The sequence below is a fragment of the Calonectris borealis genome, chromosome 1 (assembly GCF_964195595.1).
Source record: "Calonectris borealis chromosome 1, bCalBor7.hap1.2, whole genome shotgun sequence".
NCBI classification, from domain to species: Eukaryota; Metazoa; Chordata; class Aves; order Procellariiformes; family Procellariidae; genus Calonectris; species Calonectris borealis.
The window spans coordinates 35,088,050-35,106,493 of record NC_134312.1 but is presented as its reverse complement, the minus strand read 5'-3'; positions in this window follow the sequence as shown (position 1 = coordinate 35,106,493).

The following is an 18,444-nucleotide window of genomic DNA, read 5'->3' as shown; positions in this document are numbered from 1 at the left end:
CTGTCCAGTAGCATCCTGGAGAAAAAAAAAACACCTGGAGAATGTTTTTAGTTAATTAAATCATTACTTGCTGCAAACACTTAAAAGCTTGTGCTGAACCTGGGTGATAAAGACTCTTTTCATAAGAGCATGGGAGATATGAAGGTGGAAGGGATCTCAAGTAACCTCCCATTCCACACCTGGGTTAGATAACAGTCTTAAGTTAGTGTTTGCAGGCAACAACATTGGCTCCTGCTGTTCATTTCAGACATTTTGTAAACTAGATGGAAAAAAAAAATTGCTGTGCTAACTGGTCTCACAACCACTAAAGCCTGTGAAGAGCTGCTGTTTCCAGCTACACAGGAGACACTGCTGTCACCCCAGTACCCTCTGGACACTGAGGTGCTCGAGGCCCGGTGGCATTAGCAGTGCTGCAGAGCTGCTGCCTCCTCCATCAGCGGAGCGTAATGCTGAAAGGAGTCACGTCATGTGGAGCCTAAGTACCCCTGCCTACTTGGTGAGCCAAGTTCTAAAACCCATGCATCGTATAATGATAAACAGCTTTGGAAATCAATACACTGTCCTAATTTTGCTACACAAAATGAGATGGAGACCTTGTTCTGTTACCAACAATAAAACAGAAGGTGTTTATCGCTCAGCAGAAGCAAAACTAAATATAAAAGGATGCTCGCTTGGCCACAGCTCTCCGGGATGCTTTGAAGTGGATGTTTCAAGTTCCACACGCTCAAATGGAAAATGTTCACAGCATTCGTTCATCTTTACATGCAGCACGTGCCTCTCCTGGCACGTTTATCTTAAGGCTTGGAAAAGTTACCCTGTCCTAAGTAACAGATTGTCTACACGTGATTTATTACCAAGCTGTTTATTCCCAAAAGGAGGGTCCGTACCTCCTCTCAGGGGGAAGCTTGCTGATGGCAAGAAGCAACGGCTGCATGCCATCAGCGTCAGCCTCCTTTTCCCTCTCTGACCAAGGTGAAACTGCCTCTTCCACCACAGAGCGCCCAACTCATCCCACCCTTTCTTTCCAAGATTGCTGGGTTTAGCTTTTACACAAGCAGCTCCAGCAACTGACCCAGCTTCCAGATTGCCATGGTCAAACTAACCCAACAAACAGCTTCACGGGCACCAGTTAATACAAGTGCTCACACTAAGATTGACACTTCTCCTTTGAATCCCCACCTTCAACTTGGTCATCCTGAGCAAACCTAGAGGGCTAAGCATAAAACATTTCTGAACTTCCCCTGGAAGAAGCAGCTGCTGAGGCAGGCACCTTTTCACATACTCCACATTATTTACTGTTTCCTACAGGTCACTTATGTTCTCCCCTTGGCTTGCAACAACACCTCCCCACCATTCAGAGGCACTTCAGCCTAATATATCATTAGTGGACAGAAATAGGTGCCCTACTTACATCCTCAAAGCCCCGTTGCAGGGGTTCGGAGCCACCTGTTTCCCTCCTTCAGCTACAGTTACATATATCTGGAACCTGCAATGAACTGACATAAATCTGATGGGGCCTGGGCTGTCTTAATACACCCCTTTGCTCTTAATAATGCTTTTGCACTCTACAGATCGTTTTATAAACCTTCTGCAAAATGCAATTCAAACTTTTTTTTAATCCAGCCTCAAAAAAACCAAACATTTGAATTATCCCTTCTTTTACACCTGTGAGTAACTGGGCAGACACAGGCTCAGTAGAAAATTATATTCCCCATTATTTTCTCCAGGATATCTTATGTCAAACCCTAGGCTGTCGCAGGGAATATGGTTCCTTATATTGCTCACTAAGAGTCTGCGAGACACTGAATCCTGCTACTAACCTCACCCATAGCGCGCTGTGCAAACATCCGCACAACGTGCCGCTAAAGCAACAGTAGGCAATTAAAGCCACGGTGCTCCTAGAAGCTGTTAGGAAATCAAAGACAAGATTACTCAGAAAGCAAGTTTGCCTGAAATTGTCTTCAATGCCCGAGATCTCATACTACTACGTGAAATACATCAAATTGCATTCAGTCTAACAGCATTGATGGTGGGGTGAGTCAGGTAATCTAGTCAGGGGTAACTCATTTTCTTATATACACTCATACACACTGCCAGAGCCATGAACAGACATTTTGGTTAAATGGGAATATCTTACCTGGCTTCAGGTACAAGAGAAAGACAAAGCCAAGCTCAATATTTCTGTCAAAAGAGAGGGTATCACCAGCATCCTCTGGATGGGACCAAGACTGTTTCCCTGGCATAGACACTGTGCCACCAGCAGCAAAGGGATCACGTCCGTAACTTCAGAAGTTGGGAACGTGCAGTTAATGCCGGTTCAGTCTGTGCTCCAGCCACTGTGAACCACAACAGCCACCATGAGGGCCCCGTTACTTATTCAGCACAGGAGAAGGTTTGTAAAACACTGGAGTCAACTAAAGTGCCAAAGTCTTTACCCAGCATTTTCCAGATTCAATGCCAAATCAGAGAAAGACCTCACAGCTGTGTGCCCATGAGAAAAAGATTTTTACAATACTTAGTACAGCCTGATAGAATATTTTGGTTGGTTATCATGGTAAATACCAGGAAACAAACTACTAGAATAAGAAAACTCTCCTACAGTCAAACTGGATTGTTTCCATGCCAAAGGAGATGTTTTTCAGTTTCACTTTCAGTTTTTCTATTAATCTTATGCCCCACAATCCGTGAATAATATGAACTAAGCAGTGGATAGGTGCTAGCAGTAAAATGCAAATCGTAGGAGAAGACATCCTGCAGGTGTGCTGAGCATTGCCTTCTGGCACCACGGAGCCAGACACAGCATTTTCTCTTCTTTAATCAGCAACAGGTGAGGCAGGCAACTTTTTTGCCCTGTTGGACACAACAAACAACGAGTTGCACAAGAAACCATTTGAAACGAGGAGCAGGTCACCCCAAATGTCGAGGCCCACCCTGCCAGTTGCAGAAGGCTGTGCCACATGCTCCAGCCTCAGCGGCAGCTGGCAGGAACAGCTTTCTCCCTCCAGGAGCTCCAATTAGAAATTGCTCATTGTAGTCCAGATTCCCCTCCCAAAAGCTAAAAATAGCTTTCTTGCAAACCTGCTTAGGGAAAAAAAACCAACAAAAGAGAGTGAAATGGAGAGAACTTCACAGTTTTTAAACATTATTACTGAGTGACTGGGGAGAAGAGGGGAGGCAGGCACTTTTAGCCTCTGCCATGCAGCGTTCAGCACGTGTGAAGAAGACCCTGTTTCCATGTGCTGAGATTTCACCTGAACACTGGAAACTACTCCATCATCTTCTTTGATTCTTATATTCTGGCTGTCTTAATCCTTTGATATTTGCTAGTGTCCACATTGGAGGTCTATGCTGGTTACTACAGCTATCTAAACATTGTATTTTAGCATCTATTGTAAAAATCACCAGAGATTCAAAAAAACCACTAGTTATATCTGTCCCCTTAAGGAACAATGAAGAAAAACTTTTTTATTTGCTCTGGTAAATTTACCAGTACATTCACATTGGTATATAACCATGTTGAAGGTATTGAACAGAAGACAAGGGACAAAGATTCACCAGAATGACAGGTTCCACCACCTGACCCTCACTTCAGAGGGGAGACATGAAAACCTCTCTCTTACAGCTGGAGTGCGGAAGGTGGGGAACTGGGAAAATACTAACTTTTCTCCAACATTTCCGTAAATATCACCCGTGTGCTCTGTTCTCCTCATTCCTGAACACAAAAATACTTCACTCATGACAATTCTACAATTCTCGTGCAAGGAGATGTCCTGGAGAGCGCCGATGTGCAAATGAATTCACCACAATGACTGCTGTGGCTTTGGGGAGACATGCAATCTGTGATGGATGATACACAAACACAAGTCGCTATAGCAACACTCACGCTAATATATGTTTGCTCAAAGGCCCATGCCTCGAGGGACTCGTTCAAGCCTTCATGAAAAGTTTCAGCTCGCCAACGAGAGAGCAGGCACAATCCCATGAGGTGGAGACGGCCAATGCACCATCTGTTGTGTGAATTACTGGTCACTTGGGGCTGAAACAAGTGACGGCAAATAGTTTGTGAGAAATCCAGTATCTGACTAAAACCATCCAGAACTAACTAAATAACAAATGTACTCAAAAAAATCCAAGTCTTTCTATGACGATGCACAGAAATCAGTAAATATGAAGTTAACTGCTTGCCCTGAAGAGTTAGACCATCTCTGCTAAGGTATGCAGACTTGATAACTGTATATCTGGTACCAGCTGGTATGAAGTTACTCCAATAAAAGCAAGTAAAAAAAGTTCACATGCACCCGAAGACAAGTGGCAACCAAATCACAAGAAGGAACACATTAAACACGTTCCTGAAAAAATTTCCCTTCTTCTGCTTTGAGGATCCCCATATATTATCTTTTAATGGAAGCACTAATACAGATTAAGTCTAAGCATGTGTTTTATTCCATTATGTCTGTCAGCCCTGTATAAGGAGTGTATAAGACAGTTACAGCATAATCCCCTGGGCTTTTTTCTGGGGTGTCATTGTTCTCTGATATTCATTGAAATCAGGAACACAAAATATGATGTGTCAAGCACCTGACAGACTGAACAAAATGTGCAATATTTCTAACTTCTTAGTTAAAATCACCTTATATTTACATTTACCCTGCATACAGAGAATTCAGTTGAATGTCAAACGATAAATTTTGATTTAGTTTCCACTGATCTACCGATAATATTAATGTGTCCTTTGAAATCAAGCTCAGTTACATCCAAAGTTCAAATAGATTTTAACCTCAGTGAGGTAATAAAATCCCAATCGGAAACCAAAAATATAAGGCCGTAATAATAGAAGTAGTAGTAGTAGTAGTAGTAGTAGTAGTTGAAATTTTGTCCCATCTTCAGAAAGCATGTTTGACAGCTATCCTCTGTCTCTGTCCATAGTTATATCCTTATCAAAGCATAGACAGAAGGAATGCAGGGGTGCAATCTGATGGCAGAAAGCTCATGAATCCAGTCCTGAAGTTTATGCAGTATGAAGAATTGTATTTTACATTTTCTTTTTCAGTGTCTCTCATGGCACTGATGAGCCTCAGCCTAGGAAAATGTCATTTTTAAGACAAACAGCCTATGTGGGTGGCTATTCTAAACATTCTTGGACAAAGCTACATATCATAGAGGTCACAGGGTTGCAGGAAGCTGTAGCCATGTGCACAGTGTATTGTTGACACAAGGCAAGATATTTTTGTTTATTAGGCACTGATTAGATCTTTTTTTGTGTTAAATGCCCTTTCCTAATTGGCACTGCTCACCAGCACACCTCCACGTGAACTGTTAGCCCCAGCAACAACCTTCAGCCAAAGGAATAAGAAACAGCCAGACACTTGCCCCGACCGGTGCCTTGGACAATCCCACTGGCACTTCTGCCTGGAGGAAGCATCCATCCACATATCTCTGACAAGAGTTTTCAGCATTAGCAAAAAAAATATAAACTGCTAACGGTCAGACGTTAAATCTTTGCACAAGAGGGGAGAGAAGCGACCCTAGCCACAGCAGGCACGGCTGCTCGCTGGCCGTCGGGCTCACCCACCCCGGCGTGGCACCCAGCAGTGCCCAGACACCCTTTCCAGAGCTCGCCGGAAAGGCTTGAACCCAGCAGGCTGATTGTGCTGTGAAACTACGGACGAGCGCTCACGTGTCCCTTCCAGGGGCTCTGCTGTAGGGACTGCGTTTCCAACAAAGGGCAGTAACAAGCTGGAGAGGGCAAGTGATATTTCAAGTGCTGAACCTCTTTCTTCAGTGAATGCGTGCCTGTCCATCATCGTATGCAGGGTCACTGAAGGCAGGTGCCTGATACACTTTAACTTCCAGGTTATGAGTAAAGTCAATGCTAAAACAAATTGACTGATACTTGTTCTCTGAGCTAATCTGTCTATTGTAACCGACAAACCTGCTTCTGCTTGCATTTGATTCTCTGTATGAGGAAAGAAAATTCCTCTTCAACATTTCTGGCAAGGTCAAACAGCTCTGCACTCAGTAACACACAATGTGTACATGAGAAATGAGCATTTTGGAAGAATCTCCACATTGCTGTTTCCTGATTGCTCATACCTGTGTAAAGACTGTATGAAGTTCCCGAGTTCCTGCAGAGCATGACATACTAAACCTCAAAACTACCACAAACAAGCTGAGGAGGAATTTCTGCCGTACCCACTCATGTCCTTTAAAGCATCACCTTCAGACTGATTGAACAAGAGCCTGGTATGGTGACAGATCACACACAGTCACCTTGCAGAGAGCAGCGGGCGCTGTCTGTCCAACCCTTTGACTCATGTTTTGAGGAAGACGCCACGAGCTGCTGCATCCAGGGTAATTTCACATAGTTCCTGAGGCATCAGGCAGTCAGCACAGGTGGGGTGGCAGAAACAAAGTTGACTTTAAAATGACAAATTTCCCACAACAGATGTTAGAAGGAAAAAAAAAGAGGTTTCCCCAACTATAATTGAGGAAATGCCAGGCCATTCCCTAGGCTAACATACCATTGAAGTGGGAGGGAGCAGGTGTGTCTATCTTGACTCTATAGGGAGAAGACAGCTTTTGTCTGACTGTTTTCAAGGGAAAAAAAAAAATCTTTAGGTGGGATTTATAGGTAGGAAAAAAAACATAGATGTGATGGTCCATAAGTTGAAAATTTCTATCCTTATAGTTTTAATTACTGCTGCCATGAGTATCAAGAAAGATAACAGAGCATAAAGCAATCACATTCAAGTGCACTAAAAGCCTGTCTTTGCCTTCACTGGGAAAATGGTAGCACTGAATTGGCTGGGAAAAAAAGCATTGCAGACGGCACTGAATTGCTAAGGAACCGAGGCTAAGCTCATCACAGTAACCGTAATACTGGGAGAAATTATTCAAAACCAAAGCAGGATCATCTCATTTGTCCTATGGGAGAGAGGATTCACTCAGGCACCACTGAGACCTTCCATGAGCTGCATCCCAGGGTAAGTTTGGAGAGGACACTAATAGCCATGCAGACGGGGCAGCAGAAGGGATCCCTGAGCAGTTCACCCCTGAATGCTTACCCAGGGCGCCAGGCCAGCGCTGCAGCCCGTGCTGCCGGGGCTCACACTGATACTAGCGCCTGAAAAGGTGAAGCCACGTAAGGTGCAGCCATGCTGTGGAGCAAAGTGGCTCTGTGACCAGGCTTACGCTCGGCAGCACCATCAGTTCAGTCTGCTCTCCATTACCAGCCAGTAGATTATCTCCTCTGCAGATAACACCTCCCAGGACAGAAATCCCAAAGCTGGCTCTACTCAGGGCAGCGTGCCTGTGGCTATGCTAGCACAGAAAATGCATCTGAGCAGTACCATACAGTTAATGTCCACATGGACAAATTTGCTTCCACCCCCAGGAGAGATAGCCGTGTCCATGTTGCCTCCAGCCCACGCTCTCCAAACTGTCCCTGCCTACCTTGGTCTGCAGGAGAGTTAATTGGCACTGGGGAAAATCATACCAAGGAGTGTGTGAACAGTTAAGGGCCACTGTCCGAGTCCATACTCTGGCCCTCAATACAGCCAAGGTACCCAAATCAGGTTCATTTGGGTCAGGCACTGCTCTCCTCCCACTGAGCCAGCTGAAAGCAGCATGTCCGCAGCCCAGGAGCTGGCAAACCTGAGCTGGCTCCGTACCTCCACACCTGGCTCCCTCCTGCTCCCTGCTCCAGGAGCTCAGGATCGATGCCTCTGATCCCGCCTGAGCTGGCTTCCAGCAGCCACACAACTGCACACGTGAGCTGGGAAGCCCTCCCTGAACGAATGGGCCTGGCAACGTGGTGCAGAAATTCAAGCTCGCTTTACGTGGAGCCACCTTGGGAAGCCGTAGGACCTGTATTACACAGGTCTTCCAGCCCTGCTTCCCCTTGGAATAACAGAAAGCGGACAGGATATAACAGCAGTAAGGAAACAAGCAAAAGCTTAGGCTACAGACTGTCATCCAGGAAAGCACTTACAATAGGACAAATAAAACTTTAATTAGCACTTTCAGCTTCCATTGCAGGCCTTCTGTTTGGTACAGTTTCTTTGTCCTTCACATGCACATTAAATGATGGAGGGCCTGATCCTGAAGCTTTTATGCGTTCACTTGTTTTGAGTCTGCTCCCACAGGAAGGTATGGCGTACATCTACCTGCAGGAGTAAGGTCTAAGTGACCGTTTCCATCTCCTTGTTTGTATAACATTGATCACCTTTTTGTACTTTTGCCTTATTTCCCTGGCAAAACCTTTCAAAGCCAAAGGAAATGAAACAATACTTCCCTCTACTGGAAGACCCAGGAATTCTGGAAATTAATGTGAAGTGTTAAATTTTTCTGAGCTACTTTTGCTAGATTGAGAAGACAGACCACAGAAGCAGGGCACCAAGAAGAAGACAGAGGGTAGTTAGAATTTTTTTGTTTGGTTCTTAGCCCTGGATTAAAGCACTGGAGAGCTCCTATAAAACTCGCTCTTTTTCCTCCAAGTTTTAGTCAACGTGCCATGTTTACTATTTTAATTATCAATGCACCTCTGAAAACCCTCATGTTACTCAGGCTATATGCTGAGATTTTTTAAGTCTCACTGTGCATGCAATTTTCTGAATCTGTTGCATGGTTATTAGGTAGATTTTTCTTAAGCTGCAATTACATGGCTTATTCCAAGACTCCAATGAGAGGTTTGGAAAAAAAATCAACCACTACCAACGAACATATTTGAAAGTCCCATTGGGGGTGTGAATCAATGGCTAGCCAGGGGAAGGCTCCAGGGGACATGGAAAATTTCACTTGTGGCTTATATATCTTGTTGAGAAGGCTGTTCCACAGGGCTGGAAAGGGTGATTCCCACCGGAGTCATGGGAGCCCTGAGATTTCCAGCTTTTTTTATAAATCGGGATCATGTAAAGCAAGGTCAAGCACCAGCTGTCCCATTCCTGATTTCCAGGCATCATCTACTGGCAGCTGTCCATAAGCTTTTCTATAGATAGAGAGATTTCTACTGGTTGTGGAAGCTACAGGGAAATTTGATAATAGGGGAAATTTATACTGAGTAATTCCCACATACCTCTGTTCCCAGTTTTGTCTCTGTCAGGTTGTCTCCCAGTCTCTCCTGGGGTTCTGTACAATAATTACATTACCTTTCATACCTTCTGTTCATGCATAACTTACTTCTATAATCAAATTAGGCCCACAAAAGTAAGTCTGATCAACAGGCTTAACATCTACAAATATACCTTCACATGAAATCCAAAGTGTCCTGAATTGCTCTTTAACTGACGAAGTATCATTATCTAACACCTCTTTAACCGATGAGGTAACAGATGAGGCATTCAGCTGCTAGTAAATGTTACCATTTCTGGGCTGAAACACAGAACTGCCCAACAGCAAAACTACAGGCAGGAAAACAGCCACAAAAGAGATTTTTCAACTGAAAACAAAAAGAATTATAGGTAGGATCTCCGTGGTCAGATCCTGAGACCATCTTTGGTATGCATCCAGCTCGTACTGAAGGAAAGCTTTTACTGATTCGGTAGTAGCTGCTGAAGGACAGCGGCTCTAATCCAGGGCTTACATTTTGCCAGGTCTCTGGAATTAACACCTGCTGCTTTGGAAATAGTGCGGTGGCATCCCTTGCAGGCTAGAAGAGGTCAGAATGCCCTCCCCTGCCCTCTAAGTTCTACTTGAATCACCAGGTTAGCAAGCTGGCTAAAAAAAAAAACCAGAAGGTAATAACACAACTTGATTCATGGGTTTGACATGCTCGGCTGAGGACTCTCCCCCCCTTTTTGTTTGGTTAGTCAGTTCCTCTGTTTCATAAGGGACCTCAGATATTGTGTTTCTTTCCTGCATCCAGGAACATACTCACCCCAAGTCTGAAAAGGAAGGAAAATGTACTGTTGCTAAAAATGACCATACCGTCACTTCAAGCAGGTCATGAGCTCTTTACGCCAGCAGCTAAGCAGTCATGCTCAGCTAGCTCCATTCAATGAAATCAGGTTGCATGTATGAGTAACTACTTATTCAGCCTCTTATAGAATTCAAAATCTGGTCATCTAAAGTCAGAATAAGAAATGAGAAGACCATAGCAGATCACAAGGCCTAAGTCACATTGTAGGAAAGGACTTTGTGTTCTTAATTATTCAAAGCAGTGGGACCACAAGACTTGGCATCTCGCATCGAGTAGAAAAAAAAGGGCCTTTTTTGTAGGAAAACAGCACACCAACCTCCCAGAAACAACATAGCTGGAAAGAATAGAGCTGGAGAGATTTCCTTTTAGGGCAAATCTCTCAGCCATTCACTGATTTATTATTAACATTCATACTGCTGCTGTGCTAAAAGGCTCCGGCTAGCTTGGGCTCCACTGGGCTAAGTGCCACACCAATGACTTTATCTGCACCTTGGGGCTCAAGTTCAGCCTGTAGCCCAAAGCCCTGGATCACTGATACTTTGCCCAGCTGAGAGGTGTCCTGCTCATCCTTTAAGCCAGGAAACTGGGGCAGAGAAGGAGAGGTTCCCAGGTGAGGGCTGTCCCTACAGATAGCATGGTCACTGCTAGCTCAACACCCTTCATTCTGAAATTGGGACTGAATTTCAGAAAAATAAGTGAGAACCTCTGTCTCTGCAGACTTCCACATCTGATTCTTCAGAGCTGTATGCTTTCCTGCTGAGTACAGGGGTCCATCATTCCCCACGTACAAATGGGCATTTGCAGAATGAGGGGGAAATTTCAACCAGCTTTATGAGATACTCCTGAGTGCAGCAGCAACTGCTTTTAAAAAGCCTGATCTGTGGCATTGATCTCACGCTGGCTTTGCTCTGTGTGGGTAATAAAGTTGTAAATTCAACCATTGCAACACATGGGGCATTTTTTTAATTTGGTGACTGTTGCCTCCATATTGAACTTCTTGAATCATGTTCCTCAGATGCTTGGACTGACACATCCCCAATGTGACTGGAAAAAAGTTGTGCATCTCCTCCACAGTACCACCTATGACTGGCCTGCCTGGTTTGGCCATGTTTTACCCCCCAAAAGGCACAATCTGAGGCAATAATGTCCTAGAGCTGACTTTGCTTGGCCACTTGGTCCCTCTGACTGCAAATACCTGGCAGAGTCCTGAGGGAAAGCCCGTTCCCGCTGCCCCACGACTCCTGTCGCCTCTGCTGCACCCTGCAGTTGTGCGGCACCTCGGCAGCGGTCAACCTTGCAGAAAGCCATCTGAGTGCGCACTGTTCCCCTCTGCATTTGTGTTTGGCTGGGCAGCTGGGGATTATTCTTTCAGGCTGGAGAGCAGTGGAAACCATGGTTTACAGCAGCTGGGAACTGCTAAAATAAGCCTTTTCCTGCCTGTGTACTTGAAAGCAAAGATGTAGGGTCCCAGGACTTCAAGGAGGGGCTGCAGCACCTGGGGGTTAGTTAGCAGTATGTGTCAGGGGTGCCGAGCTTCAGCCTTAGGGCTGCTTCAGGGTAGCACAAAACAGTTGTGGAAATACTAATCCTAGATGGCTTCATTTTGTAGTTCTGCCTCTGGATAACTACAACTGACGAGTTTGTTGTAAGAAGAGGATTCTGTGGATATATATAAAAAAAAAGTATGTTTAAAAAAGAATTGAAGAAAGCAATGATCAAGCGAATAGCATGTGGTATACTCATAACATCCGTGAAATCATAAATTGAGCACTTTAAGACCCATTGCCTTTTAGTGCCACCCATTTCTTCTGTTTCCTGGCTCCCAGGCCATGAAAGGTTGGCCACTCCAGAGCAGGCTATTGCTAAACAGTCTTCAAACAGCATGTAATTGCCAAGACAACCCCTTTAGATTTTACATGTCCTTGTGAAATATTAGACTTCACTGCACAAAGGAGCCTAAGAAGAGCCTTTGAAGATAATACCCCATGGGTTAGCCATGGTCTCTGTTTGCTAAGTTTCTAACGACACCACCTCGGGAGGAATCCCTTACCAAAGAGTCTTCATTTCCTGATGCAGCAATATGGCACAACACTACGAAATCCACTTTTTTATTTCCTTGTCATGGGCACTAGATGCCACATGCTGCCAGGGGCCACAGGACCTGCCCTGCCCGTCCCCATCCAAGGTCTGAAACCCAGAACCCCAGAATACTTCTCTGGGAGCAAACTGTCATCAACAGCAGCAGAGCTGTCCTCCTTCCAAGATTTTACTTCAAGGTGGTATGCGCTTCTGAAACATATACCCTAGGCAGTCACATGACATCAAACACAAAGCAGGTTTTGCAACAAGAAATTCTGAGGCATGTGCTACCCAAGCTAAATATTCTGTGTAGCTCATTAAAATGGCCACACTCCATGTTACTTTTTTTCTCTCTCAGTTGTCTTAAACAGAACATTCAACACAAAGAATCACATATTCTCTTCAGCCTTTTTCACAGGGGCTATTTTCTAAATCTTCAGGAGTTTCTCTTTTGCCCACCTCTGGTCTCCATCTAATTTGTCTGCATTTTCTATTCCAGATCTTGCTCATATGCTCCAGAATCACACGTGCAGCCTTTAAAATAGCAGAATAAGCTTTATACAGCAAGTCCACAGAATGGGAGAATAGGTAAACAGTCTGTCTCAATGCTCAAGTTAGTTTACACACACAGAGAGGAAGGGCAATGCCTCCCTGTGCTTCCTACTCTGTCTCTGCATATGGCTGACTGCTATTTGGTTTGTGCTCCGTTATAACCCCCAGATCCCTTTTTTTGTTTTGCTGTTGCATAAATGCTTGCATCTTACTGGTAATTCTGCATTTTATTTTTTCTCGCTAGACACAGAACTTTTTGCTTGTCAGGAAATCAATCAGATGAAGTTTAATAATGACATTTCCCCAACTGATTTAATTTGGAATTCTCCTGCTTTCCACAGTAATCCCCATCCCTCTTAGATTGCTTAGGCCTTGTGTTTCTCCACTACCTCATGATAAAGTTCCCTTAAACCCGTGTTAAGACAACTAATTTACCAAAATATTTGCTGTTCTAGATCATGCTCTGAGCCCCTCATGGGTAAAATTGTGTCAGAACCAGAAGTCTGGAAAAAACCCAAAATAACGAATATTTCAGCCTCCTCTTGCCCTTTACAGACTGGTCAAAGGGAAAAAATCAGGTGTTGTTTTGGCACACAGAAAGTGTGCATCCTAGTGCAAGGAAAAGTTTTCAGACGTGATCAAAAGATTTTAGATTTGGGGAGTTTAAACCTGGATAATCTGGCCACATAAATGTGGATGAACAAGAAACATAGGTAGTCTGTTGGGTCTGTTACAGTTCACTAGTGTTCCCCATTAAGAAATTAATCAACATATTTCTTCCTGTACTTCAAATATGTTTCTAGAATTTTTATGTCATCTGTAAACTGTCACTCATTTTCTCCTTTTCTTTCCCCTGTTATTCCATTCTAACTGACATATTTTAAGGCTAGGGACCGCTATCTACCCTCACCTCACGAGAGCACAGACCAGAAGACTCCCTGAATTATTGTGGGAAAAAAATCAAGCCCTGAGGTAAAGATTTCTAGTGCTGGAGTATCTGCCGCTGCCATAAGCAAACAATTCCAATGCTTGCCTTAAGGAAGGTAAGTCAATGGTGCCCTGATGTAAGTGTCCCACAATCCAACAGCAGTATCAGGAGGAGAGCCCAGCTGCCCCGCAGCCCCAGCGTCCACCTCTCTCTTCAACACCGCCACCTCTGAAAATCTAGTCCTTTCCACCGTGCTTCTTTGGCTGTACCTCTACGTTTGAAACCGAACACAACCTACCAAACATTATTGATTGAAACATTATGTTATCATATTACTTCCAACAGCACTCTACACCATCCCAAAATAACATTTGCCTTTGATCCTCTTTACCAGATGTTTTCACTGAGCTATCCACAATGACATCTGATTTCCTGAGTGACTACAATGATTTTCCAACTCAATTTACTCTTCCCACATGCATATGCAGTGTTTAACATGCTGCTGTATCATTGTGTTGGGTGGCTTAGTTTGGTGCCTCTGACTAGTGAGTCACACAGTATTTTTATTAACCTAGATAAACCATTATATGCAAGATTTATGTCTGACCTTCCTCACTCCCTCTTCCACCAGCTTAAGAAGGAGACATATTTCTTTAAAACATCAGTCAAGACAGATCCATGTGTTATCAAGTCAGCACCTCATGTTTTCTAAGCAGTTACATAGCCAGGCCTGACCTTTATCCACTTGCTTACTGAAGAGCTAATTGTGGGGACTTTTGCCAAAACCCCTGTTCAGAGGAAGGCATATGCACTATCACTACATCACCTTGTCTCTCTAGGAAGAAAGGTGCCACCACTCTAGTAGAATAGTGTAGAAACTTCCCATTTTTTCCTGGGTATCAAATTGTTGTTCATCTCCCCTACAGTACAGAAAAAAAAAGGTGATTGGAAGGATAAAACAAGAAAGGATTATTTAGATTTTCCTACACAACTGTTTAGAACACAAACACGTAAACTTTTTAGATAGTCTGAAGCAAAAGATCACGTCAAATGAGAACCATGGTCCATCAGTACTGTTCATGGGAGGGTGCCTCAAATCAGTGAGAATTGACTACTTACCCCTAGGACGAGGGGTAATGGTTTTAAACTGAAAGAGGATAGATTTAGGTTAGATGTTAGGAAGAAATTCTTTACTGTGAGGGTGGTGAGACACTGGCATATGTTGTCCAGAGAAGTTGTGAATGCCCCCTCCTTGGAAGTGTTCAAGGCCAGGTTGGATGGGGCTTTGAGCAACTTGATGTAGTGGAAGATGTCCCTGCCCATGTCAGGGGGATTGGAACTAGATGATCTTTGAGGTTCCTTCCAACCCAAACCATTCTATGATTCTATGATTCTATTAATTTCTCACATAGGATCCTTTGGAAAGCTTCTCAGCAGCTTTTGTCTCATTTCAAGGTGCTCTGGTCCAACAACAAAAGGGTTTGGGCACATAAAAGTAGAATCTAGACACTTCAGTCAAATAACACATTTCTTCACATCTCTGTTGAGTTTCCACCTACCCTGCCATACACAAAGTGAGTGGGAGTGAGACCTGGCCAGAGAACTGCTGCTCTGCAGGCTGGTCCCCTGCGAGACCACGGGGACAGCTTTGCTGGCAAGGAAGCAAGGGTCGGGTGGGGTGGTAATGAGCAGCAGATGGTGGAGAAGCGTGAGGGCATAAAAACATGTTGGAAGTCGCAGCCTGCAGTTCCACAAATCATATTATCTTTTATCTATTCTCACTGCTCGGAGTGGACTGATAGGATAAAGATCTTCATGTTAGCCTGGGTTCCCATGGCAATGAAGATTATGTAATTTCTCTTTCTCTCTCTGTCAGCTCTTTCTGCTTTTTTTTGGACCGATTTTTGGCCCATTCTGGTGCAATCTGACAGAACCTCGCAGCCCTCAAGAAATTGATGTTTCTAAGAGTTGCATGAAAATCAGCATCTAGAGAGAGAAGAGATCCAAATCAGGGCCTTCACCAGGGGAAAGGTTGCAAATTGAGCCTTCTTTCTCTGGTCTGTTTGGCCATTTGGCCATATCTCCAGCCAGACACAAAATATCTTGCCTCTTGCCCAGCCAGCAGCTAGGGGAAAGGTCAGGGTGCTATAGATAGGTTTAAGGAACATGGTGGGAAAAAGCAAAGATTGCCAAGAGCTACAAGGAACATTATTTCTGCAGACATAGAGAGCAGCCCAGCTCAGTTAGCACAGAGGCAGCTGCTCCCAGCCCCTCTGGGCTTCCACGTCCAGCAGGAACCAGGAGCATCTGAGGCAAAATACTTCCTATCAGACAAAACCTCCAGCTGAGCCCTAAACCAACCTCACTGCCTTCCCCCCGTGTGAGCCTTGTCTTTTCCACCATTCCTTGAGCATGAGTAACATGGTGGGCACCATCTGAACCAGCTCCAGACTTTTAGCCGCAAGGGCAAAGTTGGGTTTTGCCACACTGTATTTGAGGGGTTGGGAAGTGGCTGTTCCTGCCATCGGAGGAAGAGGAAGAGATGGCATGGGGCAGAAGAGCCAGGTTGTCCACTTCTAGAGCCCACTGTAATGGGGCGGTGATGGGGTGACTGCTGCCACTGGCAATGGCCAGGCACGAGATCAGCATCTACCCCAAAGCATCCTTAAATGGCATAAAGCAGCAAACCTGGCTTTCCAGGGCTGTGGCTTGGTCCAAGCAGGTGGTGAGACCAGAGGTGTTTTGCCATGCTAGGGATCTGCCATCCTCAGCCAGTGCCTGCCTCACCTGGGTGTAGAGCCAGGTCTGGCTTTCTCCCAGAAGGCAGCCGCTGCTGCTTCCCTTCTAGCCTGATCCCGAGAGCAGCCTTTAACTTTGAAGCCTGTTTTCTGAAGTGGTTCCACTTTGCAAGGAAACTTCACTGAGACCAGAGACAGAGGATGTCCTCGGTGAACTTTGTAGCTACTCAACACTTAGCAAGGCAGGGGGAAGGTCTGGGCTCCTGTACAACCTCCAAGAACCAGCTCTGCATTTTATCCAAACAGTGTGAATTGTTAAAGAAAAAAATCTGTTGGAGATGTTCAAAACCAGTTTGTCTGATGCAAAACGTTGTGCCAACAGAAGTAGAAATAAAGTAATTTTGCAGTCTCGATTTCTCCCAATACAGTGAATAAAGTCAGCCAACCAGTGTCATCTGAAAAACCTCAGACATTTTGAAGAGTTTTCCTTGCCCCCTTCAGGGACAGCAAAAGTAGGGGGCGGGGGGGGGGGGGAAGCTTTTCTCTATCTGTTTAAGGAAAACACTAGATAGTGCTTGACTTCACATTTGTGGGAGAATGATTACAGCCAAAGGTTTGATATGTGTTTTTGCAACACAGAAAGATATTCTGGGGGGAGTTGCAGCCACTAAAATCATGTGTTTCTGGTGTGGATAAACACTCCATTATCTGAGAAGCTGAATCATTATTCCTCAATGGTAGTGTTATGACATATTTTTAATTGAGAGCTTGTGTTGATAACAACTAAAAGTGCATCATCTTTTCCGGGAAGCTAGCCTAATGCAGAGATCCATTTGATCTTCTGATTTCTCTATCGACTTTGTGCTGCATGCCAAAATAACAAGTCATGCCTTCATGTCACCGCTAGAAATGAGCTTAGCCAGAGTTCATCTCCAGACAGAAAACATACCCAGAGTCTGAAGGGATTTGAAATCACTAAATCATAGGTCGGGAAACTGCATCCAACAGCAGAGTTTGGAAGAATTTGGGAGGATGGGAATCAAAGTAGGGGGGGAAAGAGCAAGAAATTGCAACAAAACTTAGAAAAGGAGATAAATGAAAGCACTTTAAATGCAGTTTGGTTATGATACTTTAAGTAATCAAAGGCTACTCAATGTGACGAGAATTTGTGCCAATATGCTGAAAACATCAAGAATGAGTGTGTTATTTCCAGTGCTCGTGGGGAAGGGACTTTCGGACTGGTCCATTAGCCCTCCTGAGCACTGCTGCTGCTGCTGCTGAGCAATGCACCTGGCTCCCGGCCAGCTGCAGGGATGGAGAGGGCTCCATCTCACTATTTCAGCTTAGCTTTTTTTATCTTCCACCCAGGTGAAACAGTAAATTTTTCTCTTAAGAACGTATCTCAGTCATTGACAGTGAACAACCCTGAAAAATTTTGGATAGTTTGCTCAGCTGTAAGAATATCTTGAAGTATTGCAATAACAGCACCCTCCAGAAGCCTCTCTGGTATGTCTAACACCAAAGGCCGAAGCAGATGGCAGTGACGCTGTGACTTGGCTAACTCATATAGGTGCTACACATTATACCCATGGCTTGGATGACACCTGCAATAGCCCTCCTTCCCCCGAGATATTTACTCCAAGGCCACATTCTGCTGATTCTCCTGAAGCCAGGCAGAAGGGGGTCCCCATTTCCCACTGCTATCGTGTCTGTGCCGCAAGTTTGCCACTAGAGGACACTGAATCAACATGAGACCTTGCTGGAGGGCTGGACCCGGGGTGCTGCTGGGGGGGCTCTGTGGGCTCACACCACTGCCTTCTCCCACCCATGAAAACTCTGGGAAAGCTGGAAACTGGATGGGGGTTTCTCAGCTGCACCAGCGGTGGTTTGCCACTCGAGGCTATGACTTTCTCAGATGTTTTCCATCCCTTTAGGATTCTTTCATTTTACATTTGGGGTGCATTTTTTATGCCGCGGGGGAGGAAAACTGGGAAATCAATGTTATTTGGCATTGTGCAAAGCTCGATGTGTTTGTTTATGATGGGGTCTTTACTAGGGAGCCCATTCAAAAGGAATTGTGAAAGAAACCAAACAGGAAAGGGTGGAACAATGATCTCGATAAGAAGCATCACAGGCAATGCTCAAACACAATAGTTAGATTTACAGCCTCGAAGATGTGAGGGGTCTGCCCCAACCCCAGTGAAACTCTTGTTTTTCTAAGGCTGTAGATC